At 46.9% G+C, this 20,893-nt stretch overlaps 1 long non-coding RNA gene and 1 pseudogene across 3 annotated transcripts; both read right to left on the reverse strand.

Annotated features, from left to right (window-relative positions):
• Nucleotides 1-3,409: 3,409 nt before the first annotated feature.
• Nucleotides 3,410-4,717, reverse strand: LOC148003615 (large ribosomal subunit protein uL13m pseudogene; annotated as a pseudogene).
• Nucleotides 4,718-5,901: 1,184 nt separating this feature from the next.
• 1700067P10Rikl (RIKEN cDNA 1700067P10 gene like) lies at nucleotides 5,902-7,208 on the reverse strand. Of its 3 annotated transcripts, none has more exon segments than NR_176810.1 (3): nucleotides 5,902-6,576; nucleotides 6,776-6,823; nucleotides 7,159-7,208. It is a non-coding gene; the product is annotated as an RIKEN cDNA 1700067P10 gene like (long non-coding RNA).
• Nucleotides 7,209-20,893: the final 13,685 nt, after the last annotated feature.

Raw genomic sequence — 20,893 nt, forward strand, 5'->3', positions numbered from 1 at the left:
CAGGAGTTTTTTTTTTTTTAAATTCAAATACCTTAACGACTTGGCAATTGCATTTTCATCAGATTTAGTTGGCGCCCCAGCCCGGTGTGGGAGCCAGAGCAGAAAGGCAGCTGAGTGGGGAGGGACGAGGGGGTCGCCCAGAAGAGCAACCCGTCATACATCCTTGCCTAGATCTAGTCTCCAGGGCGGGGACATCTGGGCCCAGGGAGAGGACAGTGAGCAGAGAGATAAGAGAAACTGCGCAGACAGGAGAATGTCTTCTATATCACACAGCGCCAGCACCAATCATTTCTTTGCAAAATGGATTGGAATTTTCGGTAGGGGCGGGACCTAGAGGGCAGGACAAAGATCAGGCACAGGTGGCTGGCCAGATAGGTGTGGGATTTAGGGCACCAGCAGAGGACTAAGGCTGGAGTGGGGTTCGCCTGGGCTTGGCTGTTTCCTCTGGAGCCTGGCCCCCTCTCTCTAGCTCCAGCCAGTTTCCCTGTGGATGGAATTTCAGCGTGCAATAAAGGAGTTTTCCCGTTACGCCCAAGGTCTGTCTGGTTTTACCAAAGATTGTGAGCCCCTTGAGGGAAGAAGCCCATCTTGTTTCCAGACCCTGGAACCCCTGTCCCTACTGCCAACAGAGTGGCCCTCCCCTCCTTGGACTGGGGGCCTACAGGAGGATGTGAGGTGGAAGATTTTTCCAGACGGTAATTGTAAAGCCCCAGTTTTGTCTTCTGCTGGGGCGAGGGGGGTGGGGGGACCAGGCTCAAGTTTTCCTTGGCTGCAACCCAGACTCAAGGAAAAACTTGGGGGGCAAGAGAGCCTCCAGCCTTACCTCCACTCCACACCCAGTAACTGCTTCACAGGGCTGGCATCCCAGACCAGCTCCAAATGGCACGGGACCATTTTCTCTAGGAGAAGGGCCTGGCCTGCCTTGCCTTTGAGTAGCCTCCCTGGTCTCTGAACCTCCCCATCTCTCTTGTGCAGATGAAAGGCTCAAGATGCTTTCCTTAATCTGACAGCATTTTCCTGTAATGAAAGTTCATGGGTTAGGCATGATCATCTGGAAGAGTCTAGAGAGAGAATCAATCCTCTCTTCCTGTCTCTTCAGAAGGAGGGGGAAGTAGTCACCAAATGTGGCCTTAAAAGCTTCCAGATACACACATTCACAGGTGTGTGTGTGTGTGTGTGTGTGTGTGTGTGTGTACACATATGTATATATGTATGTATATATGTGTATATACTCATTTGTGCAGTGGCTGAGGAGGCCAAAGAATGTTGGATACCCTGGATTAGAACTACAGGTAGTTGTGAGCTGTCATGTGGGTGCTGGGAATTGAACCCTTCTCTTCAGGAAGAGAAGCCAGCACTCTTTTTTTTTTTAATATTTATTTTATTTATGTCAAATAGACACACCAGAAGAGAGCATCAGATCTCATTACAGATGGTTGTGAGCCACCATGTGGTTGCTGGGAATTGAACTCAGGACCTCTGGAGGAGCAGTCAGTGCTCCTAACCACTGAACCATCTCTCCAGCCCGAAGCCAGCACTCTTAACTATGGATCTACATACAGCAAGAAACAACTCCTAGCGTGGTAGAGTGGTAGAGTCTGACTCTCTTCCAGCCTGGACTGACTGGATCTGGCCTTGCCTGGGAGCTCTACTCTTGGTGTTCAGCAGAGTAGGGGAGAAGGGACTGCCTGTGGGTTTAAATTACCTAAGCAGGGAAAACAATTCTGTGGGAAAGTTTTAAAACATACCCAAACTTGACCATGTCATTCTGTAAGGCACATACAATCTCCATCCCCGAGACAAGGTTCAGAGCCACAGTGTTTTCAAAAGGGGATGCTGCATTAGTTAACCAGGTAACTGCTATAAATGGAAAAGGGGGGAACTGAGGCAAAATAAATGCTGCCGATGCCCCTAAATGCCAGAGAAGACAATAATAACAGGGCCACAAGATGCCCCATTCTGTGTGCTTGCTCACTGCTGAGACTGACAAGCATCCCCTGACCTAGTGGTGAAAGCAAAAAACCAACTCCCACAAGTCTTCTGACTGTGGTGCACACACACATGCACACAGACACATACTCTAAACATAGAAGACATGGAACTAACCCTGGAGAAATGACTCCACAGTCAACGCCTACTGCTGCTCTTGCCAAGGACCCACATTCAGTTCCCAGCACCCACATCAGGCAGGCAGCTGGCGACTGCCTTTAACTCCAGCTCCAGGGGCTCTGCTGTCTCTTCTGCCCTCTGCTGGCACCTGCAGGAACGTGTTGCACATGTATAGAAGCATGCACACACATGTGCACATAATAAAATTGAAAACCATTTGCAAATTTAGAACAATACACAATAGTCCCAGATGCTGAGCACTGGCCACATGCTCTTCACAAATAGTTTTCACGAGAAGTTTAAAGATAAAAGAAACCTCTGGTTTGACTGGAGAGAAGGCTCGGCAGTTAGACTGCTTGCTGTTTCTCCAGAGAACCTGAGTTTACCTCCAAGCACCCTTGTCTGGGTGGCTCACGGCTATCTGTAACTCCAGCTCCAGAGAATCCAATCCCTTTCTACACCTAGCACATTACTATACACACACACGCACACACACAGACACACACACATATACACACACATACACACACATACACACATATACACACACATACACACACCACACATACCATGCACACACACAGGCACACACACATATACACACACACATACACACACATACCACACACACAGGCACACACACATATACACACACACATACACACACATACCACACACATACCACGCACACACACAGGCACACACATATCCCACCCATACACCCACATTGCTCATACTCATACACATAATTAAAATCAAAACCTTTTATAAATATTTCAAAATGTAGGTCAGCCACTGCGACACATGCTTGCAATCCCAGCACATATGTAATAAGAGCAGAGGGATTTCAAGTTCAAGGCCAGGCTGGACTATTTATTGAGACCATGTCTCCAAAACCAAACATTTCAACTGTGAATCAGGGTGAGAGGCCCAAATATTGAACGATAGCAAGTGAATGAGGTAGAAACAAGAACTGATTTTTTTTAAAGATTTACTTTATGTTTACAAGTGTTTTACTTATGTGTCTGTGTGCTGTGTGCAATCCTGGTGCCTGAGGAGACCAGGAGGAGGCATTGGATCCCCTGGACCTGGAGTTACAGAGACTCGGGAACCGCTTCGAGGATGCTGGGAACTGAACCAGGGTCCTCTTGCAAAAGCAGAAAGTGTTCTTTTTCTTTTTCATTCTTTTTTAGATAACCAAATAAACATTTTATTAACATTTATAGCATTTAAACCAGTGCCATGTTATACAAGACAATTCTGTAAAACAGTGTGCTCTACTGAACTTTCCCCGCGGAGGCCTGGCCTTCCCGAAAGTTCTCCACAGTGAGCTCACGTGTTTTCTCTCTGCCCTGGGTCACGGGACTACTTCACACAGCATTCAGCTTCTTGCTGTAATTTTCGACCTTTTCCATTCTCAGGTGGAGCCCACACTCTCGGGGAAAACCTCTGTTTCTTCTTGAGTGTACTTGTCCAGCCCTTAGGCACTCTCCGTGGTTGAGGGAGCTCTTCCACTAGATCTTTCAGAATCTCTTCTGGGATATCCTCATCTGGAAAAAGATGCAGCCTTTGCATCCTTGTCCTTCTGTGCAGGATTTCAGGCAGCGTGTCACAAGTCGCTAACTTCACCATCGCCACTGGGTCCTTCAGGTGACGCTGGGCAGCTGCCGCCTGTCTGAAGCCCCCTGGGTAGCCAGGATGTGAAGAGCACACTTTTCCTTCCCATTTGTTTCCAGAAAACGCAATGTGTCTTGTGCTTATTATGACAATGTGGTCCCCACAATCACCCAGCTGATGGCACACTGGTTTGTGTAACCCTTTACATTTATTGGATGCTACGGCCGCAAGTTTGCCAGGGGGGCTGCATTTTGCCATTCAAGAGATACCACATTCAAGCAAAAGTGGCCCACTGCTGGGGCGCCTTAGAGAAACCAGACACGCGGCCCAACCTGCAGCATCCTTCAGTTTCCAGAAAGTGTGCTTAACCACTGAGCCATCTCTCCAGTGCCCCCGTGAAAGGGTATTTAAGATGAGGGGGTGAAAGTTATAGCATTATGATCATGGTTACAAATACCTGTGAATACTCTAGAACTGTAGACTTTAAGGAAAGGAAAAAGTACGGATGTAAATCTCAGCTTAATTTTGAAAGGGTGAACTGTGGGGCAAGAGAGATGGCTCAATGGGTGAGAGCACTGGCTACTCTCCCAAAATACCAGGGATTGATTCCCAACATCTACACAGAGACTCACAACTTTCTATAACTCCAGTTCCAGAGGATCCTCTGTCCTCTTCTGATCTCTGTGGGTACTGAATACATATGAACAGACATGCCTGCTGGCTAAACACACACACACACACACACACACACACACACACATTTATTATTTTAGTAATTAATAATAATAATAATACAAAATTTAAAGGGCAGATGGAGCTGAGGTCCTCCCTATGTAACCCATAACCAGTGTTTTGAAAATTCCACACAAAACACAGTGTTTAGGACTAGGGTATGACTCACTGCAGATATGAGAACTTGAGTTCAGATCCCCAGGACCCACATAAAACCAGACATAATCTCTAGAAGCTCAGGGTCCAGCCTGGGGTTCATGGTGGTGAACAAGAGATCTTGTCTCAACATGGAACTGACACCCAAGGTTGTCCCCTGATCTCAATGCACATGAAAATGAGGCATGGCGGTGCCTGTGCAGAATACAGTTTTACAATAGCAGCAGAGCTCATCAAACCTAAGAAGAAAGCATTGAGAGTGTCCAATGGAACCGGACTTTTGCAATTGTATTAGGAAAAATGACCCAGGCTCAAAAGACAAATATGCTGTGTTTTCTATCATATGCATAATCTCTCTCTCTCTCTCTCTCTCTCTCTCTCTCTCTCTCTCTCTGCATGTGTGTGGGAGGTGTCTGTACATTCATTCATACACACACACACACACACACACACACACATATGAGAGAGAGAGAGAGAGAGAGAGAGAGAGAGAGTGAGTGCTCGGTCATCCTCAGCTACATAACAAGCTCAAGGCCTGCCTGGACATTAAGCCCTGTCTCAAAACAAAAGAAGAAAAGTAAGAGGAGGAGGAAAGGAAAGGAAAAAAAGGAGGGAAGGGAGGGAGGAAGGAGGAAAAGAGGCAGAAGGAAGGAGGGGAAATGAACATTTAAAACTTTTACACTAGAATGATAAAACAGTAAGGACATCAAAAGATCCGAGTACATCAATCCCAATTTGCTATTTTAGTTAACAAAGGTCTCCTCTCAGGAAGGGAGTCACACCATGGGAGGGGTAGGGTAACTCACATCATCAAGTCAATTCTCTGTGTACAGCCACAGACTCAGCACAATTCCCAGCAAAATCCCAGGAAGTGTATGAGAAGTAACTATGTCCTACTGGGACCTCGACACTACAGGAAAATGACCCACTGTGTACCTAGTGGGCAGCCACGGGAAGAATTAAGCTGTGGGTCATTCCCAGGAATGCTGGTCCATGCCTGGATTCCCAGCAATTAGGAAATAAGAGCAGACGGATCAATAGTTCATGGCTAGCCTCAGCTATATACCAAATGCCAGGTCAGCCTGGGCTACATGAGGCCCTAACTCAAGGGTGCAGGGGCCGGAGAGGTGACTCTGTGGTTAGGAGTGGTTGCTGCTCTGGAAAAGGACTCCGGTTCAATTCCCAGCAACTCACAATGGCCTTGAACTCCACCCAGTTCTAGAGGATCTGGAACCCTCTCGTGCCTCCACTGGCACGTCCACCCATGTAGTACACTCACAATCAGGCTCACACACAAAGATATATAGAAATGTATTTTGAAAGATACATTGGGATACAGTGTTCTGGAAGTCCCCACTGGGGTCATAATGAGAATATAAATATATTCTCCATTAAAATAGCTTCATATGTTTACAGTAGATACAGAAAATTAGTGATTAATTGAGTGGACACGCTCATTTCAGTAAAGGTGGCAGAGAGGATTTGGTATCTTTCCCCAGTGCCATCACGGGGGATACTGCCCTGGGGATGTGAATCCCTTCAATATGGATAAGGGTGCTCAAAGCTTTCTCTGGCAAAAGCTTGGGGAGCGGGTCAATAAAGCCCTTGGGCCACACGCTCATGGGCACCAGCTGGCGCAGAGGTACCGGGTCACGCCAAGGTAACAGCTGGGGCTTACCCTCAGCTTTTTCCTTCAATGAGTCATTCGAGAGCTGAACGGGAAAAACTGTATCCCTGGAAACCAGTGTCTTCCTCTCCGATGGTAAGCTGGGAGGCACCCGAGGGGCCGGAAGTGGGTCCGGCCTGGGATGGAGGACCACTTTTGTCCGCAAGCTGCAGCCACACAGGCAGACCTTTGAAGCGTGTTCCGTGGAGGGGCAGAGCTCATTCCCAGGTGAGTGGGAGTGCTGGACGTCCTGGGTCTGGGTCTTCCACCTCAACCCCTTGTAAAGTCGGGCTTTCCTTTCAAAATGAACGAACAAAGGAATGAATGAATGAATGAGATAGGTAGATGAGATGGATGGAGATAGATAGATGATAGATAGATAGATAGATAGATAGATAGATAGATAGATAGATAGATATAGATGATAAATAAGACAGAATTGAAAAAAGTCCTGGGAGAAAGACAAAAAGATCCCCCAAAATGAGACATCCCAACCTGACTTCGAAATCATCCTCCATTTTTCCCAAGGACATGCTCTTCTTTCTGCAATGAAAATAGAGAGGCGGATTCTACAACAAGGTATATGGCTCGGTTTCCTCTACAGAGAGAAGAGGTTGGAGGCTTGTTGGAGAGAGTGGATGATTCATAACAGCAGCGGTCCTGATGGGTTTCCGGAGAAGGAAGGAAGGATGCTGGGACAGAGACATCCTATTCCCTCGATTGGAGGGTAGAGTACCTCCAACATGTCTTCCAACACCTCAAGTGGGAGAGCCAGTCAGACTCACTCGTGCATACAGTCTTCGATGGGAACTGACATGTAACTGAGGGCGAGAGGAGAAGTGGCACAAGGGACAGACTGGACACTTCAAGTTCCCTACCTCTAGCACTAGCTTTCTGAGTCCTTGAAAGTCCAAGCGGGACAAGTTGTGAAGGGCCCCTCCCCTTCTGTGATGTCACAGGTGATGTCACAGATGGGCGTGTTCATAGGGCCCCTGCGTTACATTGCTGAATTCCCTAACTTCTCTCTCTGGAGTCCACAAGGTCCTGCTTCTCCTGGTAGTACCATAACAGCATTTGGCTACGAAGCACAGGGCTGATGTAACCTCAGAATCACCACAAACAAATGGCTTTAACCCTAAATAACCTGTTCCTCTCATAGCTCAGGAAGCCAGAGGTCCATGGTCAAGATTATTGGCAGGATTGGCTCCCTCCTGAGGCTCTGAGGCAAACCTTTTCTATTCCTTGTTGCCGTGGGTAACCAAGGATACTGGACTCTCTGGCTGGTGCTCTGTGGTGATTAGTTCTGTTTTTATTTTACATGTGTGTGCTTGTGCGGATGTATGTTACATATATGCAAGTACCCAGGGTGCAGGCTGGAAGAGGGCATCGGATCTTGGAGTTGGAGTTATAGGTCTGTCTGATGCGGGTCTGGGAACCACATTCTGTTCTTTTGGAACAGCAGCAAGTGCACTTAGCCACTGAGCTGTCTCTCTAGTCCATGATGGTTAATTTTCATTACTAATGTGACACAATCCAGAATTGCCTTGGAGGCAGGTTTCCGGCCATGTCAATGAGGGTTTTCTGAACTGTGTTTATTGAGCTGGGAAGACTCACCCACTGTGGGTGGCACCATTCCCTAGTAAGGTATTTCTGAAGTATATAAGAATTGGAAAGAGCCAACTTTGTCACACCATGTATGCATTAATTCTTGGCACTCTGCTCTTAACTCCAGATGTAATGGACTAGCTGCTTCAAGTACCCACCTTTTTGACTTAACTGTGAGCTAAATCTTTCCCCCTTAAGTGTTGTCAGGATATTTTATCATAGCAAGAGGAAAAGAAACTAAGACAGGGCTTTACTCTACTCTTTGCCCCCACCACCATATGGTGCTTAAATGCTCTTCCACTAGGCTTTCTAGCCATTAATTGGAATTAGGACTAGCAGAAATCACTACAATCTTGTCTTTGCTCGGGTAATAACATCTGCCAAAACTCTCCAAGTTTTCATTCTGAGGTTCTGAGTGACATGAATTTAAGGGAAAGGAACTATTTATGAAGATATGGACAGGCAAACCTGGAGAGATTGCAAACCTAGAAAGCTGAACACAATCCCAGACCTTCATAGTGTGAAGAATCCACCACAGAAATGGGAGGGAGAGCTGTGGAAAGTTGTTTATGTGGAGAGAGCTGTGATCAACCACGTAGAGAAAAAAAAAAAACGTGAGCCCAGCCATTATTCCCCACCCCCTCAGATCTTTGGCCAAGGCCATAGAAACCACTGCTTGTGGACCTTGTAGGCCACCTCCCAAGATGATTGAGACACCAATACCATGAAAATGTATCAGAGTACCAGCGGCTATGTGTCCTGAAAGCAGCCAGCAGACTGGAATGGACAAGACATGGGCAAAGACCATGAAGAGGAGGAGTGTCTCCCTATACATGGGGGAACTCCGGGAATCTCTCCTGTTGGGAGCCCATACATAAAGAATGGACCCATCTCCTGGAAACGGAAACATGATGGGGTCACATCTGAATCCACACACTGACCCTAACCACACAGAGCCAACTTTGAAGGCGTTTTAATTTCACCAGCTTATCTTTTTTAATCTATGCTTAATTATGCATACCTGTGTGTGTGCACATTACACACATGTTTGTATGTGTGAATGGATGTGTGTGTGCATATTGCACACATGTTTGTATGTGTGAATGGATGTGTGTGTGCATGTTACACACCTGTTTGTGTGTGTGAAGGATGTGTGTGTGCGTGTTTCACACATGTTTATGTGTGTGAATGGATGTGTGTGTGCGTGTTACATACATGTTTGTGTGTGAAGGATGTGTGTGCATGTTTCACACATGTTTGTGTGTGTGAATGGATGTGTGTGCATGTTACACACATGTTTATGTGTTAAGGATGTGTGTGCATGTTACACACATGTTTATGTATGTGAATGGATGTGTGCATGTGCATGTTACACAAGTTTGTAAATGGATGTGTGTGCATGTTACACACATTTGTGTGTGGGAATGGATGCTGGGGACCCAAACTCAGGGCCTGAGGCTTGCACAGCAAGCACTTTACCCACTAAGCCATCCCCCCAATCCTAGTCAACTATGTTTTTAGAGTTGTTTTGGGTTTTACAATGTTGACCAAAAGTGCAATAAATTCTCACATAATCCAACACCTTCCGCACCCACCCTGCCACTGGCAGCCTGCCCACGCTAGCAGTTCCAGACGATTGGAGCATCCATGAAACAATGAACCAGGCCTGGTAAAGGCCTTATTAAGTGGACTTGTTGCCTGGCATCCTGGCAAGGTCACTCTGTTTAAAGCATTTATTCAGACTATCTGCCATTTGGAATTCTGGAAAGAACACAGACTTCATGTTTTGGTTTTGTTTATTTTTGTGACAGGATCTCATGTAGCCTAGGATAGCCTGGAACTTTCTATGTAGCCCAGGATGGTCTGAATTCCTAATCCTCCTGCCTCCACCTCCCAAGCGCTGGGATTACATGTGAACATCGACACTGACTGTGGCATTTGTCACTCACTCTCATTTCTTTCTCTTTTTTTAATTTTTTTCAAGACAGGGTTTCTCTGTATAGCCCTGGCTGTCTAAAACTAGCTCTGTAGACCAGGCCGGCATTGAACTCAGAGATCCACCTGTCTCTGCCTCCTGACCGCTGGGATTAAAGGCGTGCACCACCACCACCCAGTTCCTTTTCTGCTCTTATTTCTTTCTGTTGAGACAGGGTGTCGTATAGTACAGACTGGTCTACAGTCCACTACTCGGTCAGGGCTGAACTCCTGATCCTCCTGACTCCTACTCCTGAGTGCTGAACTACAAACTAGATTACACACTCTCATGCCAGTTCCCCTCACTCTTTAATTTTTTAATATTTATTTATTTAAACGCATTACTTACTTATTGTACGAGTACACTGTAGCTGTCTTCAGACACACCAGAAGAGGGCATCTGATCCCATTACAGATGCTTGTGAGCTACCATGTGGTTGCTGGGAATTGAACTCAGGACTTCTGGAAGAGCAGTCAGAGCTCATAACCTCTGAGCCATCTCTCGGCCACTCACTCTAACCTTCGCCAGTTGTTCCACCCAAGCTAGCCTAATCAAAGTCACCTCCTCCCATGCCAACCTCCCAAGCACCTCAGGTTGTTTCCTTCCCGATGTCCCTGAGCATCCTGCTCCTCCAGCCTCCTTGGCTGGACCTTCCAGCTGTAAAGGTTCCTCTCCTTCCTGACCTTGGAAGGATGGCCTCCCCGGGGCTGCCTCTCCACAGGCCACCTTCAGTGAGTATGTTCATTTTCTGCAGCAACCAATCCAGTGGCTGAAAAGAAGGGATTTATTTTATTTATAATGATTTATTTACTTCTCCCCTCACATCTGGAAGCCAGAAGTCAGAAGATCATAGTTCCGCGTCCCTTGTGGAACTTTAGGGAGGCTTCCTGACTTACTCCTCTAGCTGCTGGTAGCTGCCGGCTTGCTGTTCTCTAGTCTTTGTCAGCTTGGTCCTCCCCCTTCCTCTGTCTACATGGCTTTCTTCCCTCTGTGTGTCCATATTCATTCATTCATTCGTTCGTTCGTTCGTTCGTTCGTTCTCTTCTGCTCCCCCTACCTCCTCTATTTTTGTTTTGTTTTGAAAGAAAGTCTATTTAACCCTGGCTGTCCTGGAATTCCCTATGTAGACTAGACTAAGCTGGCCACAAACTCAGAGATCTGCTTGTCTCTGCCTCCCAAGTGCTGGAATAGGCCACATATCTTTATTTATAAACAAACAATAAATAAAATTTATTATCATAATAAACAAGCTTTATATTATGTTTAAGTGTGTGTGTGTGTGTGTGTCTGAGTGTGTGCACTTGGGCACAGTTGTACACAGAGGTCAGACGAGGGTACCAGGTCCCCTGGAGCTGGAGGGACAGGGGTTGTGAACCGTTCAACATGAGTCAAATTCTGATCCTCCGAAAGAACAACTCAAGCACGGAGGCAGGTTTTTAGCCCCGATTCACTCTTCTTATAAAGACTCCAATTGGATTAGAGCACTTCCTAATCTAAGATTTCACCTTGATTACATCTGGGACAGCGCCTACTTCCCAATCAACTCACATCCACAGGTTCCTGGGAAGCCGAAGTTCTGGAGGAGACATCACTACTCGATCCAAGACAGTGATGTCACTGGGCTTCGTGGCTTCAAAACCCATCTAGACATCCCTTGACTCTAAGTCCTCTTCTCTCCTGCTTCTCCGCCCATCAACTCTCATGCCCAGAGTGTGTGCGTTCTGCTGGACTCTCAGTCCTATGCTTCTTCCCTCCCATCAGACTCTTCTGATAATGGGCTAGAGAGATAGCTCAGTAATTAAGAGAACTGGCTGCTGTTTGTTCAGGGTACCTGAGTTCAATCCCCAGCAACCATATGAATCCAGCACCCTCTTCTTGCCTCTGCAGGGCCCAGACACGCACATGGTATCGTAAGACACCTACTTATCTAGAATTTAGTCATTTCATCATTAAGAAGTGGCATCTGCAGTGAGGTGGCCCACAGGTAAAAGCACATGCCACCTGCATGTGATGACCTGCATTCAATCGCCAGGGTCCACATGATAAGAAGAGAGTCAACTCCCATAAGCTGCCTCCTGATCTCCACATATGTGCTGTGGCAGTGTGCCCTGCCCCATCACAAAATAAACAACTTAAGCCAGGTGGTGGTGGTGGCACATGCCTTTAATCCCAGCACTCAGGAAGCAGAGGCAGGCAGATCTCTGTAGGTTCAAGACCAGCCTGGTGTACTAAGTTCTAGGATAGCCAGGATTACACAGCAAAAAACTGTTTCAAAAACAAACAATAAGCCAAACCAAACAAATAAAAGAGATGGAGTCTATTTCTCTTATCCTGAATCTTCGAAGGTTTCTATGGCTGTGTTCACAGCATTTGGTGGGAGAAGGGAGGGCCAGTGGGATGGGGTTGGCAGGCAAAAGGTATTGTTGATAAACTTGATGACCGAGATCAATCCCTGAGGTCCTTAGAGTGGATGGAGAGAACCAACTCCCACAAGTCTGTCCTTTAACTATCTAACTACCTACCTACCTACCTATCTATCTATCTACCTATCTATCTCACATATAATCAATCAAAAAGTTAATCAATCATAAGTGTTTTTAAAAAATAAAGGGTCAGACAGTGGTGGCACACACCTTTGATCCAAGCATTTGGGAAGCAGAGGCAGGTGGATCTCTGAGTTTGAGCCCAGTCTGGTCTATAGAGTAAGTTCCAGGCCAGACAAGGTTTTTATACAGAGAAACTTTATCTCAAAAACAATCAATCAAATAAATAAGGGCCTGAAGAAATTCCTCAGCTGCTCTTGCAAAGGACCTGGCTTCAATTCCTAGCCCCATAGGTTGGCTCACAACTACCTGTAACTTCAGTTCCGAAGGATTCAACACCTCTTCCGGCCCATGGGGGCACCCATACCCATAAAATAAATTGAAATATATAAATAAAAGTGAATTAAAGTTACATTAATTTTTGAAGATATACCAGTGTCAGACTGACTGTGCTACTGTACTGTGGGCCTATGAGCCTCTTGATATTAAGGAAAATTAAGAATTCTTGCTGGGTATAGTGGGGAGCACCTATAATCCCAGCCCTCAAGAGGTCAAGACAGAAGAATCAGTAGTGCAAGGCCATCCTTGGCTTCATATCAAACCAGAGGCCAGCCTGGGCTACATGAAACCATGTATACAGAAAATGCATCTCGGAATCATAGTTGTGCAAAGCTTTAAAAGTCCAGTATGCTCGTGAGTGCACTTCAGAATAAACCCATAGCAGAGAAGGAAAGCTAACCTAGAACATTTCCCAGAAGGCCAAGCAGGGGCCAGGAAAGATGAGTGGTGCTTTCCTAGACAAAACACCCGGGGCCCAATGAAGAAACCTCCATCGCCAAGATAAAGGGTCTTCCCGACGCTTACCCAGGAGTGTCCCCCAAAGGCCATGGTCCAGGGACTGCCTCTGTCTGTCAGTCTGCTTGACTGTCTTGCACTGTGGGTAGACATGGGTGTTAAAGTGCCAGCTCATAGTGCTGTCCCAGAGGAATTCTGCCAACCTAATGGGAAGGATTCACCCGCACTGGAAACCTGGACACAGAATGGAAGTCAATCACACTCATTGGTCAACAAGCAAGGCCAGGCCCACAGGAAAGCAACGTGGGTGTCTGCCTCACTAGTGTCAGCCCATGCGACTCCCGCTCTCCGAGCTGCATGCCTCCTGGGCTCAGCCTGGGCCAGTTGCATTACGTGGCTGTCTGTCAACAGAAGACTACAATTATGTGCAATCCAGTGGCAGGTCTAATAACTGCTGTAATTTCCAAGTAGTGATGAATGTAATGATATTTTGAGATATCTGCAACAACGGAGCGTGATACGGAAATACACATGATTCCTGCTGCCAACAATGTCTCCCGCCACGCTAATGTCTCTGCAGCTGGTTGGTTGTCCACATTCCGCAGGGAAAGAAATGCTAGATTCCTGGTCAAGGCCCAGGAAAACAAGGCTGTATTTCTGCAGTCAATCCCACAGTCTCTCCAGCTTAAGAGTGTGTGAACTCAGTTTGGGACATTTGTCCCAAAGCCTTGGTGCAGGGAGAGCAAGCCAGGAGACGTGTGGTGGGACATTTCCTGGTGACACGTGACCAAACTCACCTGTTTGCCCAGGGTAGGGGGCTGCCAAATCAGGTGATTCTACTCAAGTGCGTTCTAGCACAGCAGTGGTTAATTGAGCTTATCCCCAGGAGCACGGACAAGGGCAAGAGCAAATGCAAACTCAGGAAAGCTGGGTCTCCGGAGCTCCCCAGACAACTGAGGCAGCGAGGCTGGATCTCTCCTTCCCATCAATTTCTAAAGCTCATACAACCTTGGTGAGGCGCCTGGAGGATCTTCTAATTTTCAGGATGTTTTCTGCAACTTGCGAGACTTATTTTCTTACTAAGTCTCTACATTCCTTAATTCCCTGAGTCTCATCTGACCCCTCCAGGATGAAATGTTTCAGTTCCCAAGACACTGCGTCTCAACAAGGTTTGAGAAGGGCAGAAAGTTCTTGTGCTTTAGTCCTGCCTGACGCCCCCCCCCCCACAGCACCCTTTTTCCTGGCTGGCTTCTCATACACCTCAGTTCCACTCGGACTTCACTGAGGAGACTATCCAAATGGCTATACTCCGAGGAGAGGGGAGCGTAACAGTTAGCAGCCTATCTGTTGCCTGTGGTGAAGAAATAGACCCAGTACCCAATAAGATGTCTCTTCCACAGTGGCCAGGGTCGCTCTTCAGAGTCAAAGGAAGTCATTCTTAGCCTCTACACTCGGCTCCAAGTCTATGACCTTTAGGGGGTTGTGCCTCTCTCCAAACTCACAAGAATCCTCACAGTCCAGGCCTAGGAACTAGGCCCCCATCCCACCCGCACTCCCGATATTCAGAACCATTTGTTTCCTTTCAGGAAAAAAAGCATTGTACCTAGCAACTTATAAAACTTCATAGTTTTGGGGCTGGGGATTTAGCTCAGTGGTTAGAGTGCTTACCTAGGAAGCGCAAGGCCCTGGGTTCGGTCCCCAGCTCCGAAAAAAAGAACCAAAAAAAAAAAAAAAAAACTTCATAGTTTCAGAGGGATAGAGTTCATGACTGTCATGGCGGGGAGCATAGAAGCAGGCAGGCAGGCAGAGTGCTGGAGCAGTCGCTGAGAACTTTACATCTTGATCCACAAGCACAAAGCAGAGAGAGCTAACTGGGAATGGGTTGGGCTTTTCATGAAAGCCCCGCCCAGTGACACACCCCTTCACAAGGCCACTCCTCCTAATCGTTCCCTAACAGTTCCAGCAATAGGGAACCAGGCCTTCAGATATGTGAGCCCGCGGGTGGGAGAGAGCATTCTCATTCCAACCACTACAGATCCAGTCTCAATAAAGTGGAGAGTGGCCAGAGGAAGATACCTGACATACATCTCTCAGGAACTTAGACTCCGAGCAAACTCAGGACTCGTGGCTTCGAAGCAGAAAGGGATTTCAGGACTAGACAGCATGAAGCAGAGCTGAGATTTCATTACAGTTAGAAAGACTCAAGAAAAAAAATAAAATGCACCAAGAGCGTGTGTGGGGACTTCCCAGGGGAGATTCATAATTATCTCAACATTAGCCATGTATACCATGTTGGTGGCTCAAGTTACAACTCAAAGGGTTGCTAAGCAACGCTTTACCCCCTGTTCTCTCTCCCTTTGATAAGCGAGATTATAAGGTGGCTGGAGAGCTGCCGGAGAAGGAATTATAATCTGATAAGGTGAAACTGGAAACCACTAGGGCTGCAGAAGAGCTTTAAGATGTGATCTTGCCCTGTACTGGTTCCCAGGTCGGGAGCTGCGGAGGGAGGGAGGGAGGCCATAAGGAAACGGTAACCGGTAACCTTACTGGAATCCTCACCTCTCCAGCGAGTCCAGAGAGGAGCCACTTCAGAGAATCTGCAACGGAGTGAGGAGATCTCTCCGTTCCCACCACGAGTGTTGCCTGTCCTTCCCATCCTTCCTCAACTAAGACGCTTTTATTTTATTTTATTAGATTTATTTATTTTATTTTTGTGCATGGCTGTTTCGCCTGCATGTGTGTCTGCACGCATGTACATTCTTGATGCCCTCGGAGGTCAGAAGAGGGTGTCGGATCCCCTGGAAGTGGAGTTACAGTGATCCAGGATGTGGGTGCTGGGACTCAAACAGGTCATCTGGAAGAGCAGTCACTGTTCTTAACCGCTGGGCCACCTCTGCTGCCCCCTTATTTTTTTTTATTACATTTTTGTTTCTTTGTCATGAACAAGGGTGGTGCATGGATGTCACAGTGCACATGTAGACATCAGAGGACAACGTACAGAGTTGGTTCTCTCCCTCCACCTTGTGTGTCCTGGAGACTCAAGGGCAGAGAGAACTAGGAAAAGGGTGGAGCTCATCGTCAGCTTGCTTGGGACCTTTTCCTGTCTCTGAGACCTTTGTAGGTCTATAAATTAAATAGATGAGGACAGGGAGGTGGCTCATCAGTTAAGAGCACTTGCTGCTCTTGCAGGGGACCCAGATTCCGCCCATAGACCCAACATGGCAGCTCATGGTTGAAGTGGAAATTTCTGGGTCCCTTGGAGACTCAGTTGTGAGGTGTGATGTTTTTCTGGAAGCTGTCTTATGAGAGGATGTTTCGCTGAGGCGGACCCTTGAGAGGGTGTGTGATGTTCGGAAAGAGTATACGTGGAACCCAACAGACAGTAAACGACTTGCATTGCTTCACTTCGCAACGCCTTGCTGGTCTTCCCTGATCTCCGCTTTCCGCTTGTCGTGACCTCGCAGAGAGAGTCAAGCTAAAGAACTTCTTGTGGTATTCTGGCTGCTTCTCGCCATTTCCACAGGAGTTTCTTCTAGATAGAGCCACTGCTCTTGACTTGTGTTTGGTGTTTGCCAATTGTGGAGATGGTGCAGCGACTAAGAGCACTTGCTGCTCTTCCCGAGGACCAGGGTTCAGTTCCCAGCATGCACTTTGGGTGGCTCACAACCACTTATGACTCCAGCTACAGGAGATCAGGCACGCTCTTCTGGCACCTGCACACACATGTGTACAAGCATACACACAGGCACACACATACAGATGATTTTAATTATTTAAACGTCCTTTTAAAGACTAACCTATTATGAGTTCAGAGCAACTATTGATTATCAGAGGTTGAAGGGAGCAGGAGGGAGAGATGGCTGATGGGTCCAAGGTCACACAGTTAAATAGGAAAAATAAGTTCTTGTGCCTCCTAAAGTGATTGAAGCAGACAACAGTGTCCTATACAGCAATATTTCAAACTGGAAAAGGAGTTTGTTTTGTACAGTGCCTGCTGTGCAAGCATGAGACCTGAGTTCAATCCCTGAACCCACTTAGGGAGTCAGGCAGTGTGGTGCTTTGAATATGCTTGGCCCAAGGAATAGCACTACTAGGAGGTGTGGCTTTGTTGAGTAGGCGTGGCCTTGTTGGAGTGGGTGTGGCCTTGTTGGAGTAGGTGTGTCACTGTGGGCATGGGCTTTAAGACCCTTATCCTAGCTCCCTGGAAGCCAGTCTTCTAGTGACCTTCAGATGAAGAGATAGAACTCTCAGCTCCTCTTGCACCATGCCTGCCTGGATGCTGCCATGTTCCTGCAATTAAGTGTTGTCCTTATAAGAGTTACCTTGGTCATGGTGTCTGTTCACAGCAGTAAAACCCTAACTAAGACACCCAGGTGTGGTGCTGCAGGCTTTCCAGCATGGGTAGAGATGAGTGGATCCCTGAAGCTTTCTGGACAGATAGCTTATCTAGGTTGGAGAATTCCAGATCAGTAAGAGACAATGTCTTGAAAAAAAAAATGGAAGACATACGAGGAAATAACATCCAAGGTTGACCACTGGCCTCCACGTGCATGTGAGCACACAATTACCACACACACACACACACACACACACACACACACTCACACACATGATTTTTAATTATCTCACCACGAAGAGATAACAAATATGTAATTATGTATGTAACGTAAATATGTATGTTTATTACCCCATAAATGGTTTCCCCGATTTGATCAGTACACGACACATATGTGGAAGCATTCTAATGTGCCTCATCAAGCTGCTGCATTATGAAATGTCAATCAAGACAAAGTCAGAAGCTCTCGACTTGGTATGTCTCAGCCCCAGAGCTTCCAGGCACACGTTCTCATCAGGACCAATCCAGGCTCAAGGGAAGACATTGGTGTCCACCTGCGAGTGAGTGAGAAGGGAAACAGAGCATCTGTGATCACAAAAGGGAAAGGAGTCTATTGGGGGTTACAGAAACTTCTGAGGTCGATACAGTGTGGAGCATGGACGCAGCTCTAGGTAGAGCCCTGCACAGCCATAAGTCAGCAGCGTCTAGATCATGTTGTGTGAGCAGAGTTCTCTTCTGAGCCATGGGATTTCTGTCACTTTAATTTATTTTGGAAGTATGCGGGTATCACATGCATTTGTGGGAGTTGGTTCACTCCTTCTATCACGGGTTCTGGGGACTGAACTCGGGTCATTAAGTTTGGTTGGCAACAAGCACCTTTATCCACTTCCTACCGCAGCAGCCTTGACCAGGGTCTCTGATATGTGTGCTCAGACTCCTGTGCTCTTCCTGGTCATAATGCAGGACTCGGGAGAGGAGAAGCATGTGCTATATCATAGGTGATACGTCAGTGACATCAGGGCTGAGTCTCAAATCCAGCTGGCATGGCCACTTAAGATAGGAATTACGCAGCTGGGCCTACTGACATATGCTTTTAATCCCAGCACTCGGGAGGCAAAGGCAGCAGAATCTATGAGTTTGAGGCCAGCCAGATCTACAGAGCAAGTTCTAGGAGAGGCTACATGGAGAAACCCTGTCTTAGGATGGGGTGGGGTGGAACAAAGAAATTATGCTAATTTTCAGCGAAGGAATTGGCTCATGTGAACTGGACCACACAACCCAGTGGTAGGGGCCAGACAAAAGCTCTGGGAAGAATTTGGCAAGTCTGATCCAGTAGAAAACCTGCAATAGGAGGTTGGGGATTTAGCTCAGTGGTAGAGCGCTTGCCTAGCAAGCGCAAGGCCCTGGGTTCGGTCCCCAGCTCCGAAAAAAAGAAAAGAAAAAAAGAAAAGTAAAAAAAAGAAAAACAGCAATAGAACAAGGTAGGCTATAAGCAGACCTATAAAATAAGAAAGGAAAAAATATTTTCCTCTTCTAGTTCAATTTTTTCTTCTTCCTTCTTCCTTCATTCTTTCTTTCTTTCTTAGACGGGATCTCACTATGTAACTCTGGATGCCTGGGATCCCACTATGTAGACCAGCCTGGTCTCCCTGAGAAACAGGAAAAAGGGTGTGTGCCCCTCCCACTCAGATCATTACTCATCCCCACTGCCCAGCAGTTTCTTCAGTTCTCACACTAACCCCAGCCAGGATACAGATGTCCCCTCTCACTTCCAACTGCTCATTCTACCACCACCGTCTCTCCTCACAAGTGTGTGTGTGTGTGTGTGTGTGTGTGTGTGTGTGTGTCTTTTGGTCTGTCTCTATATGTGTTCTTTCTGTGTGTCTGTATGTGTACATATGTGTGTGTGTGTATATGGTTGTATGTGTGTGTTGTGCCTGTGTATGTGTCTGTGTGTATGTTGTGTCTGTGTGTGCCTGTGTGTGTCCATTTGTGTGTGCATGTATGTGTGTGTCTGTATGCAGTTGTGTGTGTATCTGTGTGTGTATGTGTGTGTTGTATCTCTGTGCATGTGCATGTGGTATCTGTGTGTGCCTGTGTGTGTCCATTTGTGTATGCATGTATGTGTGTGTCTGTATGCGGTTGTGTGTGTATCTGTGTGTGTATGTGTGTGTTGTATCTCTGTGCATGTGCATGTGGTATCTGTGTGTGCCTGTGTGTGTCCATTTGTGTGTGCATGTATGCATGTGTCTGTATGTGATTGTACATGTGTCTGCGTGTGTCTGTATGAGTTGTGTCTGTGTGTATGTATCTGTGTGTGTTGTGTCTGCATGCATGTGCATGTGGTATCTGTGTGCCTGTGTGTGCATGTGAGTATGTATGTGTGTGTCTTTATGTGGTTGTGTATGTGTGTCTGTGTGCACATGCATGTGGTATCAATGTGTGTCTATATGTGTGCATGTATGTGTATGTCTGTCTATGCTTGTGTCTGCCTGTGTGTGCCTGTGTCTTTGTGTATGTCTGAGTCTATGTGTCTATATATGCATACATATGTGTGTACATGCATGTAGAAGTCAGAGACAGCCTCAGGCATCATACACCAGCAGCCATCCCCCTATCTTTGAGCCAAGGGCTCTCACTGGTACGGAACTCACTGATTAGTCTAGCCTGGCTGATCACAAGCCCCAAGGATCTTTGTGTCTCTGTATTCCTGGTGCTGCAATTATAAGTATGCGAGTACTGCTAAGTCCGTAAGTCCGTTTTTTAGATGTGTATTCTGGGAAACACACTCAGGCCCTCATGCTTACTGGGAAAGCAAGTTAGCAATGAAGTCATCACCCAGCCCTCCTCTATCCAGTTCTGACAAGAATGCACATTGAGGGGCTGGAGAGATAGCTAGGTGGTTAAGAGCATACACTATTCTTGCAAGAGGCCTTCAGTGTCTGCCACTTCAGCTCCATAGTGTCCAATGCCCTATTGTGTGTCTGTGGGCACCTGCATTCAAGTATACACCACATCTCTCTCTCTCTCTCTCACACACACACACACAGGCACACACACACAGGCACACACACACATGCACACACGGTACACACTCATACACATGCACAAATACACGTGCATGCATGCACATACACACAAACATGCATATACACATATACCACACACAGGCACACACGTACAAACATATGCATCCACAAAAACACATACATATACACACACCACATACACACCCTATATACACATGCACACACATGCACGCATACACACCACCTACCACACACACACATACTACCTACTTACCACACACCACACACACACTCACACAGACACATACCACCTACCACACACATGAACAC

Source organism: Rattus norvegicus, chromosome 9, assembly GCF_021556685.1.
Source record: "Rattus norvegicus strain SHRSP/BbbUtx chromosome 9, alternate assembly SHRSP_T2T, whole genome shotgun sequence".
NCBI classification, from domain to species: domain Eukaryota; kingdom Metazoa; phylum Chordata; class Mammalia; order Rodentia; family Muridae; genus Rattus; species Rattus norvegicus.